Here is a 17,084-nt window from a genome sequence, read left to right as displayed (position 1 = left end):
GTGTCTGTTGTTTGTGTCCACTGAGTCATGTGGAAAAATGTATTATTTTTTCTATTGTGGGTCATGTTCAAAGAAGTTTGAAGGTCACGGACCTAGTGGTTAAGTGCAGGGCTCTGGAGTGACCTGGGTCTAGTTCACGTTCCAGCTCCACCACTTATTGCGTTGCAGACAATCTCCAGAGCCTCCTCGGGCTATCTTGAGGACAGTGCATGTGAGCACGTTCACAGAACACCAGCTGGCACATCCTGTTGATGTTGTCAGGTGCCATCAAGTCAGTTCCAGCTCACAGCGACCCAATGTACAACAGAAGGAAACGTTGCCCGGTGGTGCTCCATCCTCACAACCGTTGCTATGTTTGAGCCCATTGTGGCAGCCGCTGTGTCAGTCCATCTTGTTGAGGTTTTTTTCCTAGGGCCTCCAAATATCGGGACCTATTCTTGTTATTACTTTTCATATTATGTAGCTGGACCTCAGTAAGAGCTGATTGTCTCTGATTAAAAACATGACAAGTAAAAATTATTGTTGTTTTTATCAACAGCTAACAGTTTTAGGCACTTGGGCACCAGGCACCAACCTCATTTAATCCTCACAGCAGCTCTGTGAGGTAAAGTCTATCATTCCCATTTTACAGCTAAGGAAACTGAGGTAATGGGAGGTTGAGACGTAGAGCAGGTTTCACAGGCCAACCGACAAAACTCACGCCCCTGCTAGAGCACCCAGTGGCACTCCCTGCTGTCGTCTGAGGCCTCCCTGTCCTCTAGCCCCCTGTGGCTCCAGTTTTTTTACTGAGGGTCTCAAGTCTCCACTGCACTGTTTGTAGGCTCCCTAGGCTGATGGCTCTGCTTCAGTTTCCTTCGAGTCCCAGATCTTCTCTTTCTACCGTAGTCTGGCTGTTTCTGATTAAAAGCCCTGACCCCTCGGGGTCACCAGAGGGTGTCTTGACGACCAGCAGCAGCCCGCGAGCTGGTCACAGGCGAGTGGGGGAGTTGGGATCAGCCTGACCTTCGAGGCCTGAGCCAGGCCTGGGGGCTCTGGCCCTCAGACCCCTGCTCCAGCCGTGAGTGGCCAGAGAACGGGCCTCAGCCGCTGCCGGTCTCTGGACTGAGAGAACACGTGAAGGGAGAATTCCCCTTGGGCCCCTGACTTGGGAGATGACCTGGGAGATGCCCCCTTGCCCGGAAGTGGAGAGCCAGCGCAGAGGCCGGCCGGCTGGGCCCGAGGCGCCAGCGCCACTGAACCCGGGAGCACAGGCAGCTCCCAGCACAGTGTCAGCCGGCAGCTTCCCCCACATCCATCATCCAGTCCTTAAGACATATTAAAATGGATTTAAAAAGACATTTTGCATTTTCTCTCCTTAACACCCACATTATTGCCACACATTGGCTTTTGTTTTAATTAAAATCGGTTTTGAAATCCTCCATGAAACTTCAGTGGGATTGTTAAAGGCGGCAATTTCCTTACTGGCAGTGTGTCCCCACAACATATTGTAATAGTTATTTTGCAACAAAGCGCAAGTCTTATTAATTTAGCTCAATCAAATCGGCACCATGTTAATTTACGGGGCTGTAAAAATCTGGCAGTGCCGCTTTAGATCAGGGAACTCAGGGCAGGCAAGACACCAAGTGGGATGTTTATTTTGTACAATGCTCCCTAACTGTATTTCTGTGATTTAAAAGCTTTCCGAAGCGTGGGATGATAATATTACATGCATGTAGAATTGTGTGTTTGCCATGCCTCATTACTTCCCACAGAGACCCAAAATCATTTGGTATTCAACTCCTACCTAAAATATTTCCTTTTACATACAAATATTTTTTCTGCTTTAAATGGCTTCTCTATGGTAAATTTTTTTCCCCCCTAGGGTGGTGAGGCAAGATCACTTCCTCCACGGGAGTCTATTTTGGTCCACCATTGATCTTCAGCGGTGGTTACTAAGTGGTTAGCCGGCTTCCGGCCCTTCTCACCCTCTTCCATTCCCTCCAAATGCAAAGCAGGTGAAGGTTTCCCTGGGGTTGGTTTTGCGTTTTCTGCCTTCCCCCACCCCCTTTCCAGATTCTCCCTTCCTGGTTTGTTTTGACTAATGTCTTCTTCAGCAACTAGGAACGCTTCTCTCTTGCTGAAGTCTTAATAATAAGGCTTCAGAATAACAATGATGATCTGCCAGGAGATGCAGGCTTTGCAGCCAGAGAGAATTTGAAAGATAGTGTGGGATGCGGAACTGCAGCAGATGTGTGTGGTGGCAATGAGGAGATGGAAGCTCAGAGACAGCAAGTGACTTGCCCAAGCTCACACAGCAAGTTAGAGAAAGAGCACCCGACCCTGGGACTCAGCCTGGATCCTCTGAGCCCCAATTCTGCTATCAGTGGAATGTTGTTGCTGTTGTTAGTGGCCCTTGAGTCAGCCCTGGACTCATGGGGACCCTATATACAATGGGATTGGACTTTATGATCCATAGGGCTGTCATTGGCTGCTTTTCAGAAAGAGATCGCCAGGCCTTTCTTCCTAGTCCAACTTAGTCTGGTAGCACTGCTGAAACTTGTTCAGCAGCATAGTAACACACAATCCACCACTGACAGCTGGGTGATGGCTGTGCCTGAGGTGCATTGGCCAGGAATCGAACCCGGATCTCCCGCATGGAAGGCAAGAATTCTACCACTGGATCACCACTGCCCTCATCGGTAGAACTAGGACCAGAATAATACCCACGTGAGAGAATTGCTGTGGGGGATGAAGGGAGGTCAAGCATGTGAAGGGCTTAGTCCAGTGCCTGGCACAGAGTGGGTGCTCAGCCAGTGTTAGATATGGGGGTGATCATATTCCCCCAATCAACAACCAGGCTCAGTTTTTTAAGCACCTGGCTGGGAATGACAGAGCTGGACTCTGCCCGGTGCAAGCTAAGAGCAACTCTCCTCTTAAATGCATATATGCCTGTAGAGCCTCTCTGAGCGTACAAAGATGCTTCCTCCTGCTCCAGGAGGGCGCACGCCTGCCCTGGGGTAGAGAGTGGCCGCTGAAATACTGTTTATTAACAAAAGGATTCACAGCAACCCTGAGAGACAGGCAGGCATGAGAGCCCATTAAATGGATGGGAAAACCGAGGCTAGCAGAGCGTTTCATTGACCGACCCAGAGTCAGACAGACAGCGAACGGCGGAGGGGAGATTCCAACCCAGGGCTGCGGACTCCAGAGTCAGCACCCTTTCCAGCACGCTGGCCACCTCGGGCACCGTGGTGGGTCTGACGGCACCCAGGGGGATGATGGTGGAGGTCTGAGTAGGAAGCACGTGTCCTGTAGAGGGTCTTAGCAGCTGCTGATGTGACAGCATTTGCGAGCCTCCAGAGGCACCCCTTGCTCCCTCCTGGACTGTGTCAGGCCTTACAGAGAACTGCGCTCTAGGGTAAAACCCATTGCCATCAAGTCGATTCCAACTCACGGTGACCCCACGTGTGTCAGAGTAGAACTGCGCTCCATAGGGTTTCAATGGCTGTGATCTTACAGAAGTAGATCACCAGGGCTTTCTTCCATGGCACTGCTGAGTAAGTGTTGCCTTTTCCTCACATCTGCTTTTGTCTGTTTTAATAAACACACTGTCCCCCGTACATGTATTTCCTCCTCTGTCCCTTGAATGAGGACGAGTTTCTGGTCAGTCCAGACAGCAGGTAAGCTCCCCATGCCTGGAGCAGCCTTTGTGTCAGGGTGGAGATTCTGACGTGTGACTCCCAGATGCCATCACAACTTTAGTGACAATGACGTGGACTCACTACCTCCAGAGACAGTCCGCACCAGTGATGGACAAAGCTCTCGTTTGAAATTCATCTTTCCTTGTGTTGAACCAACATCTTCTTCCCTTCAACATTTCTAGGAAGCCGAGGAATAAGGCATTATCACTTCATTAGGAACAACCATGTCTCCTCTCTGATCTGCCCAATGCCGGCAGGCTCCAGAGCCACCAGATGATGACGAGGGGGTGACAGCTGCACAAAGCACCAACTCAAACCCCAATAGATGAGTTACGGCCAAGAGCCGTCTCCGTGGGCCTGGGCAAGCAAGGCCCCAGCTCCTGGGAGGGTGGAGAAGCAGAGATGATGGTACTGGAGATGGAGAGACAGAGAGCGGAGTTTGAGTCCCAGGAGGGACGCTGTGCATGGTCTGGAGGCCTTGGGTGAGGAATAGAGCCAGAAAAGTTATAACCAACGGGCTCGGTTCTAGACAAACGCCAACCCTTTGGCTATGAACCAGGAAGACTATTGAAATGGGAAGAGGTGTGAGCTGAGAGAGCCTGTTAAAGTTCCAGAGGCCGCATCGTGGCTGGGCAGTGGCATCAAGGCTGAAAGCTTAACTGTTGGTTTAATTCAACAAGTCTCTTGGGGACCTGCTCTGTGCCCAGCACTGGGGTGGGCTCTGAAAAGAAGCAGCAGCAGGAAGCATTCTGGACACCAGCCCTGTCCTCCCAGAGCTTGCATCTGCCGCAGTCTGCAGGTTCTGGCCCACTCTCATCTTGGGGGACAGTCGTTTCCATTCCCTGCCGCATTTGGCTTCTCCTTACGTGGGTCTGTGCTGGCTTTTGAAGCTGGGCCCAGGAGAGGGTAAAACTGTTCACGGAGGAGGTTGCTCTTTGGACATCTTAGCTCAACGTCTGCAAGCAAATGTTGAGCCTGTGCAAGGCTGGGTCTCCTGGGAAGTGTTAACTGCCATAGAAAAGGGACGGCAATATGGTAGCTTTCAAAATGGCTTCCCTCAAATAAGCCTGGAGGGTGCTGTTGTGTGAATTAGAAAATGGCGCCCTCTTGGGGCAGACACAGCCCCATAGGAGCTCAGAGTGGCAGGTGGATCACAGGATGGCCTTCTACCTCCATGGTCCCCTGGGATGGACACCCTTGCTCAGTGAACAACCTGTACGACCATACTTGGTGGCTCCACCCCAGCCCCTAGCGACACGGCCAAAGCCCCCAGACCCTTTGCAGCCATAATTTGTGAGAGGATCCAGACCTGGGCTCCCCGTAGACATATGGCTCACCACAGACGTAAGCCAAGACACCCCCAAAAGATGGGGAAAGCTGGGCTTTAACGCCTCCGCAAGCCCACACACAACCAACTCGCTCAGAAACTCAGCTTCACACGCCGTGACCTTCTCCGTCATTTCTTTCATGGAGGACCAGGTAGACATGGCAAGGGGAGGGGAGAGACCCTAAAGCCCCCTCCCTCTGTCAGTGCCGAGCTTGCCCTTCTCCTTCCTGCTCTTTAAGATGGCTTTCGAAAGAAGAGGAGCCTTCCGTGGTAGCAGATGGCGGATAAGTAGGAATGGTAAATAGTTTTAATTACTGCATAATGTAAGTGAGACAATAAAGGGGAGACAGTGGAAGCAAGCTGCTGCCACCAAGGCCCTGAAACTGTTGTGGGGCCCAATTTGTCTGGCATGTGCTGTTCTCAGTCTTGGGGGGGCTTTAAAGAGAACGCCGAAAATATTAATTGCCCGCCTCACTGGCCCATCCATCTTCACAACCGAGTAACACGCTTTTTTAATTTCAGGGGAATCGTTTTCAAATGGGAATCATGCAAATGAGTATTTTAGCTATTCATTTGTTTTACTGCGAGCGCTTTGTGAGCAAATGGCCTACAGCTTGCAATGAATTAAAAGACATGGACACTGGAGACCGATTTTTAATACAAAGTCTTGACTCAGAGACGACCCCGACCAGCAGCACAGAAAATGTTGGCATAGCAACTTTGGGCATTTTCATGCAAATTGGCTTCTATATAGATGATACGAATGCAATGTTTTCCTTCAACTAATCATCATAAAATTAGTTTCACTATATTTAAATGCCTCCACTTAATGCATTATATCCATATGCATGAAATTGCCTGCGTTAATGCAGTACATAAAATGCCAAAGATACAATGAATAGCCAAATTGCAAGCAGTTATGTTATCTCCCATAAAACGACTCCCCTCCCCCCTTCTTTTTTTTTGTGAGTGTGGGTGTGATTGAATGTGTGGGCGCCGAAGGTATCTATCACAAATTGCTATTAACACACACACACACACACACACACACATCCCAAAGTTCTCTACAGTTAAGTAACGTTAAGGTTGTAACCCAATCTAACAAAAGCCAGGAAAGGTAGGGGGTGGGCTGGTTGTGCCCACCAAGGCTGGCCCCCTCCCCGCACACACAGTCTGCAACCAGATGAGATGGTGGAGCCAAGAGCACTTGCCTTGCCTTGGAATTAGCTCCAATAAGGGGTGGTTTCCACTCACCCACCCACTGAATTGGAAGGCCCGAGAAGGACCTTTCTGAGCCAAGTCTGGTGACCAAGACTCCACCCTAACATAATCAAGGGTGGAGTGCTGTTGGTGAGGACTGCCCCCAAAGACTGGATTTGGCAGACTGGAGAGATAAAAACTCTGGAGAAACGTGATAAAAGTCAATAATTCAGAAAGGATAGGAGAGAACGCCCATGGCCACTGTGCTTGGTACTGTGTATCTGCTGTGTCATGCCATCCTCACAGCAAAAGTGAAAAAGTCAACACGGTCATCGCTGCTCTTGTGGACTATGAAATGAGTCTCAGAGAAGTTGAGGGACACCTCCAAGGTCATATGATCTGTAAATAGCAGAAGGATTTAAACCCTGGACAATGAGATTCCAAAGCTGCACTTTTCTCTGTGCGAGGTTGCCCCCTGCAGGTGGCATAGAGTAATGGCAGAAATGGGTTCTATTACCCTTTTTGCTCCAAGAGGTGCTGTCCTCTCTCGCAAGGTGGGGACCATAAGGGTAGAAAGAGATAATGGTTTTGTGAGTCTTTCTTTCTATACTGAAGATTGTATTTCCCTTCCATATGGGACAGAAAGCAGTGCTTCTCAATTCGCTATCTGCGCTTCCACCTCCTCCAATTCCTGCCACCAGGGAAACTGAGGCTCTTGTCTGCTCCGGCCTTGGAGGGTTTGAAATTTGACTTAACTATATGGGTATGATTAACATTCATAAGGAGCCCTGCTGGAACAGTGGTTAAGCACTTGGCTGCTAACTGAAAGGTTGGCAGTCATTGGTTCGAACCCACCAGCCACTCCTTGGGAGAAAAGATGTGGCAGTCTGCTTCTGTCAAGATTACAGCCTTGGAAACCCTATGGGGCAGTTCTACTATTCCTGTAGGGTCACTATGAGTCGGAATCGACTCGAAGACACTGGGTTTGGTTTAGTTTTATTAACGTTTGTGGATGCGGTTGTGAGGGAGAGAAGCAAAAGATAAAATGGGAAAAATACAAGCCCTTCCTTTCCACCTGGGGATACTGCTCAGAAACTCTTGGATTCTCATGGCTTGGAGGACCATGTGTTTGGCCTAAGTAGGGGTGACATCTCCTGACAAGAATACATGAGGTAGGAAGACACTTTCCAGGACCCTAAGCAAGCCACAGAACTCAGAGGCCAAACTCTCTGGGCAGCTTAACGAAGGGGTGAGGACAGCTGCTCACACGTGATGGTGCAGGTCTGCCTGGCGACATCTCACGAAACGCTTCTGTGTTCACTCCAGGCCTGGTGAACTGAATTCAATGGTGAAGCGAGAGAAGCCTTGGAGAACAGCAGCGTTAGCTGGGGTCTGAGGCAGAGATCAGGAGCTCCCCCAATCCATTTTCATTTCCTTCTAAATTTCTGCCTCCTCTCATCTGTCTGGAAACCCTGGTGGCATAGTAGTTAAATGTTATGGCTGCTAACCAAAAGGTCAGCAGTTTGAATCCACCAGGTGCTCCTTGGAAACTCTATGGGGCCGTTCTACTCTGTCCTGTAGGGTCACTAGGAGTCAGATTTGACTAGACGGCAACAAGTTTGGGTTTTTGGTTGCTCATCTGTCTTGTCTGGACACCTCCTTCCACCCACTTCCAGCACACAAATACTCCTATTAAATCGCTTTCCGTTGGCCTTTCTCTTGGTTTCCCCGCCATAACTGTTTTTTCTCACCGCCTGCAATTGTTTATGGCTACTGTGACTTTAACAAACACTAAAATAAGTTGGCACACTCTCCTGCAAATTGAGCAATTTATCCTAAGTGTTGTTCCTGCATTGCTGTCCTAACCAATCCTTACCTTAAGCATTGGTCCTGTGATGCCAATAGCGGCCCCCAGGGGACATGTCTTAGAAAATCCAACCGATTTCAATTACGGCAAATATTGCCTCTGGTGGCTGTAGTGAGACTTGCAGGCATGATGGCCATAAGCCATTAACTGGGATTTGAGGGGGCACAATAGGAGCCCTGGTGGCACAACAGTTAAGCGCTCAGCTTCTAACCAAACCGTTGGCACTTTGAACCCACCCAGCGGCTCTGCAGGAGAAAGACCTGGCAATCTGCTTCCATAAAGATTTCAGCCAAGAAAACCCTATGGGGCAGTTCTACTCTGTCACATGGGGTCACTATGAGTCGGAATGGACTCGGCAGCGTGCAATAGCAGCCCCTTTCAGCGACAGCAAGTCCAACGGCATCCTAAGGATGCTGCACACCTCTGGCCACCGTCACAGCCCACTCTTGTACATTTAGCCTCCAGAAGAACCAATGTTGTGTTAAGTCTTGTATACGTATAATCTGGCTGTAGCCCATTCCTTGCCTCCCACCCCCGACACACACACACCCCTAGATCCCTGGTGGGACCAATAGTCCCAGCTCATGCTCTTTCTACTACCTTTCCCAGAGATGCAGACCTGTTCCTGGCACACCCTCTCTGATGCAGTTTACTTTGCTAGTTCCCACCATGTCTGCATCTCCCCTTGCTGCCTGTGCAGGAGGCTAAGTCTCCTGCTGCAATGGAATTATTGGCATCCTTGACCTGCAAAGTTGTGGCCTCCCTTTCCTTGTGCAATTGATATTATTCTCCTAGTTTATAAGCAGTGAGAAAAAAGAAATGGTGACCACTAGGAATCAAGAGGGATTCATAAGAAAAGTCATGGCAAACTCTCCTCGCTTCCCTTCTGGTGGATGCTTTACACATCATGCATTTTGATTTCTGCAAAACATTTCGTAAATCTCTCTGGTTAGCCTTGAGAAAAAGCGGAGAGATGGGGCAAGATGACAGTACAGATATGCAGATTAAGAGCTCCTTAATCAGTCTCACACAAACATGGGGAAATTGCCTGGAAGGAGATCTCTGGTGAAACACTGCTCTAGTCTGCATTTTACTGCTTTGAATGAAAACGTTAAATGCAAACTTTCTGCCTTCCCAGGAGCACTTGAGTGACAAAATCTGGATCAAAAAGGTGCTTAAAAGGCTGAATGCAATAAGGTGAAATTTAATGGACAAAAAGTGTAAAACTCCCCACTTAAGGTTCAAACAGTCAATTAATCGCCTGAGCCTATGATGAGGGATACTTGGCTTAACAGTAGGTTCTCGGTGCAAATCCCTGAGGTTTTAGTAATCCAGAAACGAATTCCTAACCCACGATGTGGAACAGCTGCTAACAGATCTAATGCCAGCTTACATCGCATTAATGGCAGTGGGTGGTAACGATGACGGTGACAGACCCACTGTCATGGTGCCTAGCAGACCACATCTAGGCTAGGGGCAGCGCAACCAAGGACTCCAGGATGAGTGGCCAAGATGGTCAGGGACGATGCAGTCATTTCGTATGAGTAACACTTGAGCTACAGAAGGAAACAGGGACAGCTCCAGCCCCTCCTAGACTGAACTGTTTGAGGAAAGGGACCAGTTCCTATTTACTTCTGTATCCCCAATATTTACTTCAGCATCAGGCGCAGAGAAGATGCTGGTTACCTCAGTTGAGAGAATGAATGCATGACTGACTGGAGGGGTCAGGAGGCTTTCTTCGAATATTAGAAGGACTTTGACGCGAAAGACACAGCCAGTGGCCAGCTGTGATGGAGGCCCAGGGTACTTTGCATCTGGAACACCCTTTTTCCATGGACCTACCCATGAGCCTTTCCATGAGAGCCCGTTCTCAGGAACCCCATGTAAATAATCTGCATATCCCGTAGTGGAAAGAGGCACCCACTACTGGGTTCAAATCCTTTTTCTACTACTTCCTGTGTGACCTTGGGCAAATTTCTTAACTTCTCTGAACCTCTCTCCTTAACTGTGAAGTAGAAATAAGACTACTGTCTCCTCCATAGGGTTGTTGTGAGGATTAGTACAAGTAGCATATGCAAGAGATCAAAAAAAATGTATAGAATGAATGAATTTCCTTTGAACATCTCTCAGGTACCATTCACTGTCACCAGTCACAAATATCCCCCAGGGCCACTAAATTCTACGCTTCCTTTCCTCTTCCATGAGGAAGCCTCCCTGGCCACACCCCACCCTGACACCCCTGCCTCGCCTGGTTCCACAGGGCCTGTTTGTTGGTTGACCTGGAGAACCAGAGGGACAGCTCCCAAGCGTGGCCATCTGGGCCTGGACTGGAGCAGTGTGGAGTAGGGACCAGCACCCTAACTGGGGACACTGGAGACCCAGATTCTAGAACGGGCTGCTAAAGAACTGGGCAATTCCCACCCCTTCTCTGTGCCTCGCCAAAGGTTCTCCATGCTATCCCTCCTCACACTTAGTGATTCTCTGGAATATTCTGGCTCCCTGGCGTGCTCAGTCACTACAAGGTAAAGAGGGAGCTCTTAGCAGAAGGAAGCAGCCATAATTATATTCCAAGGAAGAGCCAGTTACTTGGAGACAATACACATGACCCTTCCCACTTTAATGGGTGAGAACACTCGGTCGTTAGTCTCCTTTCGGACGCACGGATCAGAAGGGTGTCCTCTGAGGCTCCCTGAACCTCTCACTTGTCTTCTCAGAAGTGGATGCACCCTGGCTGGGCATCTCCAATCCCTGGAGACCTTGGAGAAGGGCCTTTCCCTCTCTGGCCACATTTTCTCCATCTATAAAATGAAAGGATTGGATGGAGGTAGAGGAGCTCTGAGGCCCCATCAGCAACAACATCCAAGTTATTTATTGCAGTGTGGCCTTATCACCAATAATTGAGGCAGAGTTATCAAAACAGGATCTGGGGTTAATAAACAAAGCTTCTTAAATGGAACTCTCAAATAATGATTCTTCCTATCTCAATCAAGAAACCCAAATAATCTGGCTTCTCAATTTGCTCCAGCAATTTCCTTGAATTCCTGCTGTTGATTAGTTCGGGTAGCCAGCTAATGGGGTCTGGCACACCAAACCCATTCATTTTGTTTTCTTAGAGGCAGGCTCCATCTTGGAGATCAGAACCAGGAGATAATGGTTTTTGATGTATTGTCAGTGGGAAGCCAGCCGTCCTCACACAGTGTCATCACATCCAGGGATCCACAGTGACAATGACACTGGAATGAGGGTGAAGAAGGGGGGAGGATGTCCCAGGCAGAGGGTGCCCAGCCATCACTGGATGGGGGACATCCAGACAGAGCTGGCAGTGGCAGAGCCCATGTACAAACGCTGGTGGCGCAGTGGTTAAGAGCTCGGCTGCTAACCAGAAGGTTGGCAGTTCAAATCCACCAGCCGCTGTTTGGAAACCCTATGGGGCGGTTCTACTCTGTCCCATAGGGCCACTATGAGTTGGAATCGACTCAGTGACAATGGGTTTTTAACAGGTTAAAGACAATAATGGAAGGAGTCCTGGTGGTGCAGTGGTTAAAGCACTCAGGTGCAAACCGAAAGGTCAGCAGTTCAAACCCACCAGCCACTCTGTGAGAAAAAGATGTGGCAGTCTGCTTCCGTAAAGATTTACAGCCTTGGAAACTGTGTGGGGGCATTTCTACTCTGTCCTATAGAGGCACTATGAGTCAGAATCGACTCGATGACAACAGGTTTGGTTTTGGTTTAGGGTCATAATGGGAATTCACAATGTAGGTACTGAGAGCCTGTGTCAGAGGAGGTGGAAACCCTAATTCCAGGAACGAGGTTAACCTGGCACTCACTACAGGGAGCTAGCAGGTGTCAGAGGCAGGAGTGAAGGCTCTGAGTATGTCCGTTCATTCCACAAATGTTTATTGAGCACCTACTATGTGCCGACCACTGTTCTAGGCGCTGGGGATACAGCCAGGAAACAAGAGAAGAGCTCTGCCTGCACAGAACCAATTCCAGTAGAGAAGGCAAATCAACAAATAATTACACAGCACAAGTAGTGGCGGGTAGTGGCAGCTAAGGGCCAGGAGAAAATAAAGCCGCAGAAAGGAACGGAGAGTGGAGGGGGTTGCCATTTTAGATCAGGTGCTCAGGGAGGGCTTCCCTGAGGAGGTGACAGGGAGCAAAGACTTGTATGAAGTAAGAGTGAGCCATGGGAATATCAAATGAATGTCACCAAAAGCTGTCTTTGTCACCACGGGTGATAACGTCGCTAGGACTGCATTCAAAGCTTCAAGCATCAGGGTATGCAGCTAATCGTAACTTAAACAGAGAACATTAATTTAACTCACTGAAAAAGAAGTCCAGGAGGGGGTCCAGGGCGGGAACAGAGGGTTAAAGGGGCGCTCGGGGCTCAGGCTGCCCCTCTCTTCCTGCTCCACCATCCTTACTGTGTGGCCTTTGTTCTCAAGGTCAAAAGGCAAGTCCTCACCTCCAGGCACGGAGGGCGAGTCCAAGGCAGAACGAAGGGGGAAGAATCAAGGGCAAAGAGGCAAAAGGGCATCAGCTGAGTCTGCGCATTAGTCCCACCCATGACTTCTGCTCTGTCTCCATGGCCAGAGCTGGGTCACGTGGCCACCTCTGCACCAGCCACTAGAAGACGGCTCAGGAGAAGGGGGCTTTGTGTGGGGGCTGCGACCGCCGGCCATTACCATCACCCTGGTCATTTTATTAGTTCAGGTCGTCAGGCTCCCAGTGTGGAGGGTGGTTCTCCGGTGGCTCTGACTCCCGGGTCGTCTGGAAGGAGCTTCTCTCCTCTGACGAGAAACAGTCCTGTAGGCAATCAGGAGACCTAAGTCTCAGCCCCAGCTCCGCCACAAAACAGCTGTGTGACCTCAGGCCAGTTGCTTCCAGTCTCTGGGTCTTGCTGGAGCAATCAGCGGATTGGTCAGGGGCTCCAGGTGCCACCCCCATCACAGCCACTATGGATCCCTAAGAATCCAGCCAAGTCCTGAGGGGCACACAGAATGGTCACTCTACTGAAGGAGGCACAAACTCTGACAGGGCGACCAGCTGGCCAGGCTGAAACTAAGGTGAGGCGAGTGAGGGGGTGAAACACTTGTTTTGGGTGCAAAATTTTAGGGGTCACCAAAAAACACCTCAGTGATCAAGAAAGTGACATCACTAGGGGAGGGGGGAGGTGGTGTGGACCCACTGTCAGAGGGGGTAACACCAAAACGGCCCCAGAGCCCATGGCGGCAGCAATGGTGGCAATGATGGCAGTGGGCGGGGCAAGCGCTGTTGGTGTCACCCGTCACCCAGTGCGGTAACTTGTCACCCCCCACCCTAATCAGGGTGCGGGCAGCTGGACCACAAGCCCGCCGTAGGGCGGAGAAGGGGGTCTCCACCTTTGTCAGTGGGTAAGGGGAGGAGCTGCGGGAGTGACACCACGTTACCATACTGGGTGACACCAACCCCAGTGACACCGCCGAGTCGAGATTAAAAAAAAATCTTAATACAGCATTTAAAAAAATCAAAATTAATGGAAAAAAATCCATGTTGAACAAAATATCCAAATGTTAAATAAAGGCAAAACCAGGATTACTGATTTTTCCTATTGCCTCGGGGCCAGTCAGGCTCAGCACGACGCTCTTACTGATCCTGTTTTTACTTAATATTTGGAAATGTTGTTCATCATGGATTTTTTCTTTTTTTTTTGCGTTTGTTTTGTTTTTTTTTACAATATTGCATGAAAATATTATTTGATTACTGAATTTTGGGAGACCGCCTTAAATTTTGCACCCAAGGCAAATGCCTCGCTCTTCTCACCCTAGCTTGGGCCCTGCCTGCTGGAGCCCTTTGGGGAGAGCCCCTTGCTGGATGCAGGCCAAGTCCGCTGTCCAGCCAGGCATTTGCCATGTCTGTGGACAGTCACACAGTGGACACGTGTAGCTTTTAGCCCTTTGCCATGAGGTGTTTGGATTAAAGGCCCTGGTATTTCTTTAATAAGAAAAACATGCTGTAGCCATTAAAAATTTAGTCCCACAAATTAGTAGCTTCTCTCTGAGGTGCTTGACTTATTTAATCATAGCAAATTTGGGCCAAACCCTCTCCTGGGGCTTCCAGCACCTGCCTCCACATCCCTGAGGAGTTTATTTGCTAGGACCATGCCATTCGCACAAAATCCCTCTGCCTTTGGCTCCCTGGCCTGCTGGCTCACAGGGAGATAAAACACCTTAGCCTCATTACTCAGACGGCTAATTGCGAACTGATTTAATTAAAGTATACAGATATTTCCCCAAGTTAGTTACCTTTCATATCACTCCATTAGGAGTAATTGGCTGGAATGAGAAGCCACAGAAAGGGAGGCTGGCCAGGTGGGTGGGAAGCCGGGAGCCTGCTCAGTTGGCAGAAGTCTTGCTGCAGGTCCATTTGGGGTGGTCTGGAAGGCATTTCTGACAGTGCAGAGTCACTGTGACCCACCTCGGATTGATAGCTTGCTGGGGACATCCTTGAGGCATTTTCATCAGGGACAGTAAACTATCCACAACCTGGACTAGGGACCTGGGTTTGAAGCCCACTCCAGCACCTACTGCCTCTGTGACTTGGAGCAGTTACTTAGCTTACCTGAGCCTCAGTTTCTTCCTCCGTAAACTGGGAATGATAGCAATGCTTACCTCAAATGGTTGTTAGGGGTTGAAACGAAACAAGCTTAGAAAGCCATTATCATAGTACCTGGCACATAGTTAATGCTTAATAAATAATAAGAAGGTATTATCCGAGGCCAGGTGTGTGGCCACAGAGTGTAACGGTACAATACAGTGGAAGAAGCCCGGTCTCGGAGTCACAAACTTTGGGTCTGGTCTCAGGTATGCCCCTAACTTGCTGACTTCCCTCAGCCTTAGTTTACTCATCTGGCAAATGAGGAGAAGCAGGAAGAGACCGCGGTTTGCCCACCCTGCACCCATTCTCCCTTTCTCTCAGTTCTAATTGGGCCAGCAATGTCCCAGCTACAAAATCGACATTTTCCAACCTTCCAAATAGGGCTGGCCCTGCAATCAATTCTGATCAATGAGATGGAAGCCAAAGTTGTTCCCTTCTTGGGTGGGGTTCCCAAGAAGCCTCCTTTATAAGGGAGATGGCACCCCTTCTACCCTTCTCCCATTATCCTTCCTCCCACCTTGAATGTGACCCTGAAGGTTGGAGCTCCAGTGGCCATCTTGTGATCATGAGGTGACCTTGAGGATGGAAGCCACGTGATAAGGAGGGCAGAGCAGAAGGAAGAAGATGGGTCTTTGGTGACGTCTTGGAGTCCACCTCTAGACTACCCCTGGATTTCACAGAACGTGAGAGAAAAATATGCCTCACCTTTGGCATGTTGTTTTGTTTTTTGTTTTTCTTAAGCCTTGACTTGGTTACTTGCCTTGGTTGCTCGCAGCCAAATGCTATTCCTAACTGCTGCAAGATTTCCTATTCTAGGGAACCCAGGGTTGAGAAGGGACAGTGTTGACATGTCGTGGGTTTGTTAACCATTGTCATAGGGCAATATGTGTACTAACTGTTTAATGAGAAACTATATGTTCTGCAAACCTTCATCTAAGGTACAAAGGAAAAAAGAATTATCTATGTGAGATCAAATTGACAACAGCAACTCAAAAGGTTTGATGGGAAGCCTGGGTGGCAGTGAGTTGAAGATAATGGTGGTGGAATAATTTGGAAAAGGATAGTGAGAATAGCAGCACAACTGGAAGAATGTAATCGATGTCACTAAATTGTACATGTAGAAACTTTTGAAATGGTGTAACTTTGGCTATGTATATTTTCACCAAAAAAAATGTCCTCCAAGGTTGAGAAGAGAGAGTGTTGACATGTCGTGGGGTTGTTAACCAATGTCATAAAACAATATGTGTTCTGACTGTTTAATGAGAAACCATTTGTTCTATAAATGTTCATCTAAAGTACAATTAAAAAAAAAAGAAGATTTCCTATTCTATCAGACTATTAAAAGAACTGCCTTCCCAGGGATCTGGGGACCAGGGTTTCAGGGGACGTCTAGGTCAATTGACATAACAAAGTTTTTTAAGAAAATGTTCTGCATCCCACTTTGGTAAGTGGTGTCTGGGGTCTTAAAAGCTAGCAAGCAGCCATCTAAGGTGCAGCAATTGGTCCCAACCCACCTGGAGTAAAGAGAATAAAGAACACCAAAGACACAAGGGAAGTATTAGCCCAAGAGACAGAAAGGGCCACGTAAACCAGAGACTTCATCAGCCTGAGACCAGAAGAACTAGATGGTGCCCAGCTACCATCAATGACCGCCTTGACAGGGAACACAACAGAGAATCCATGACAGAGCAGGAGAAAAATGGGGTGCAGAATTCAAATTCTAGTAAAAAGACCAGACTTAATGGTTTGACTGAGACTGGAGGGACCCTGTAAGACTTGGCCCCCGGGCTCTCTGTTAGCCCAAAACTAAAACCATTCCCGAGGCCAACTCTTCAGACAAAGATTACACTGGACTATGGGACATAAAATGATACTGGTGAAGAGACTGCTTTTTAGCTCAAATAGATACATGAGATTAAATGAGCAGCTCTCGTTTGGAGGCGAGACGAGAAGGCAGAGAGGGTCAGGAGCTGGTTAAATGGACAGGGGAAGTCCGGGATGGAAAGGAGGGGTGTGCTGTCCCAGTATAGGGAGAGTAAGTAGGGTCACAGAACAATGTATGCATAAATTTTTGTATGAGAGACTACCTTGAATTGTAAACTTTCACTTAAAGCAAACAATAAAAAGGAAAAAAATAAAAAATAAAAAGAGGTCTTTTGCAGCAGATTTCCCCGATGTAATGTGTCTTTTGATTTCTTGACTGCTGCTTCCATGGGTGTTGATTGTGGATCCAGGTAAAATGAAATCCTTGACAACTTCAATCTTTTCTCCGTTTATCAGGATGTTGCTTACTGGTCCAGTTATGAGGATTTTTGTTTTCTTTATGTTGAGGTGTAATCTGTACTGAAGACTGTGGTCTTTGATCTTCATCAGT

Source organism: Trichechus manatus, unplaced genomic scaffold (assembly GCF_000243295.1).
Source record: "Trichechus manatus latirostris isolate Lorelei unplaced genomic scaffold, TriManLat1.0 scaffold00030, whole genome shotgun sequence".
Lineage (NCBI taxonomy): Eukaryota > Metazoa > Chordata > Mammalia > Sirenia > Trichechidae > Trichechus > Trichechus manatus.
The sequence above is the reverse complement of the archived record's forward strand: the minus strand, read 5'-3'. Positions refer to the sequence as shown.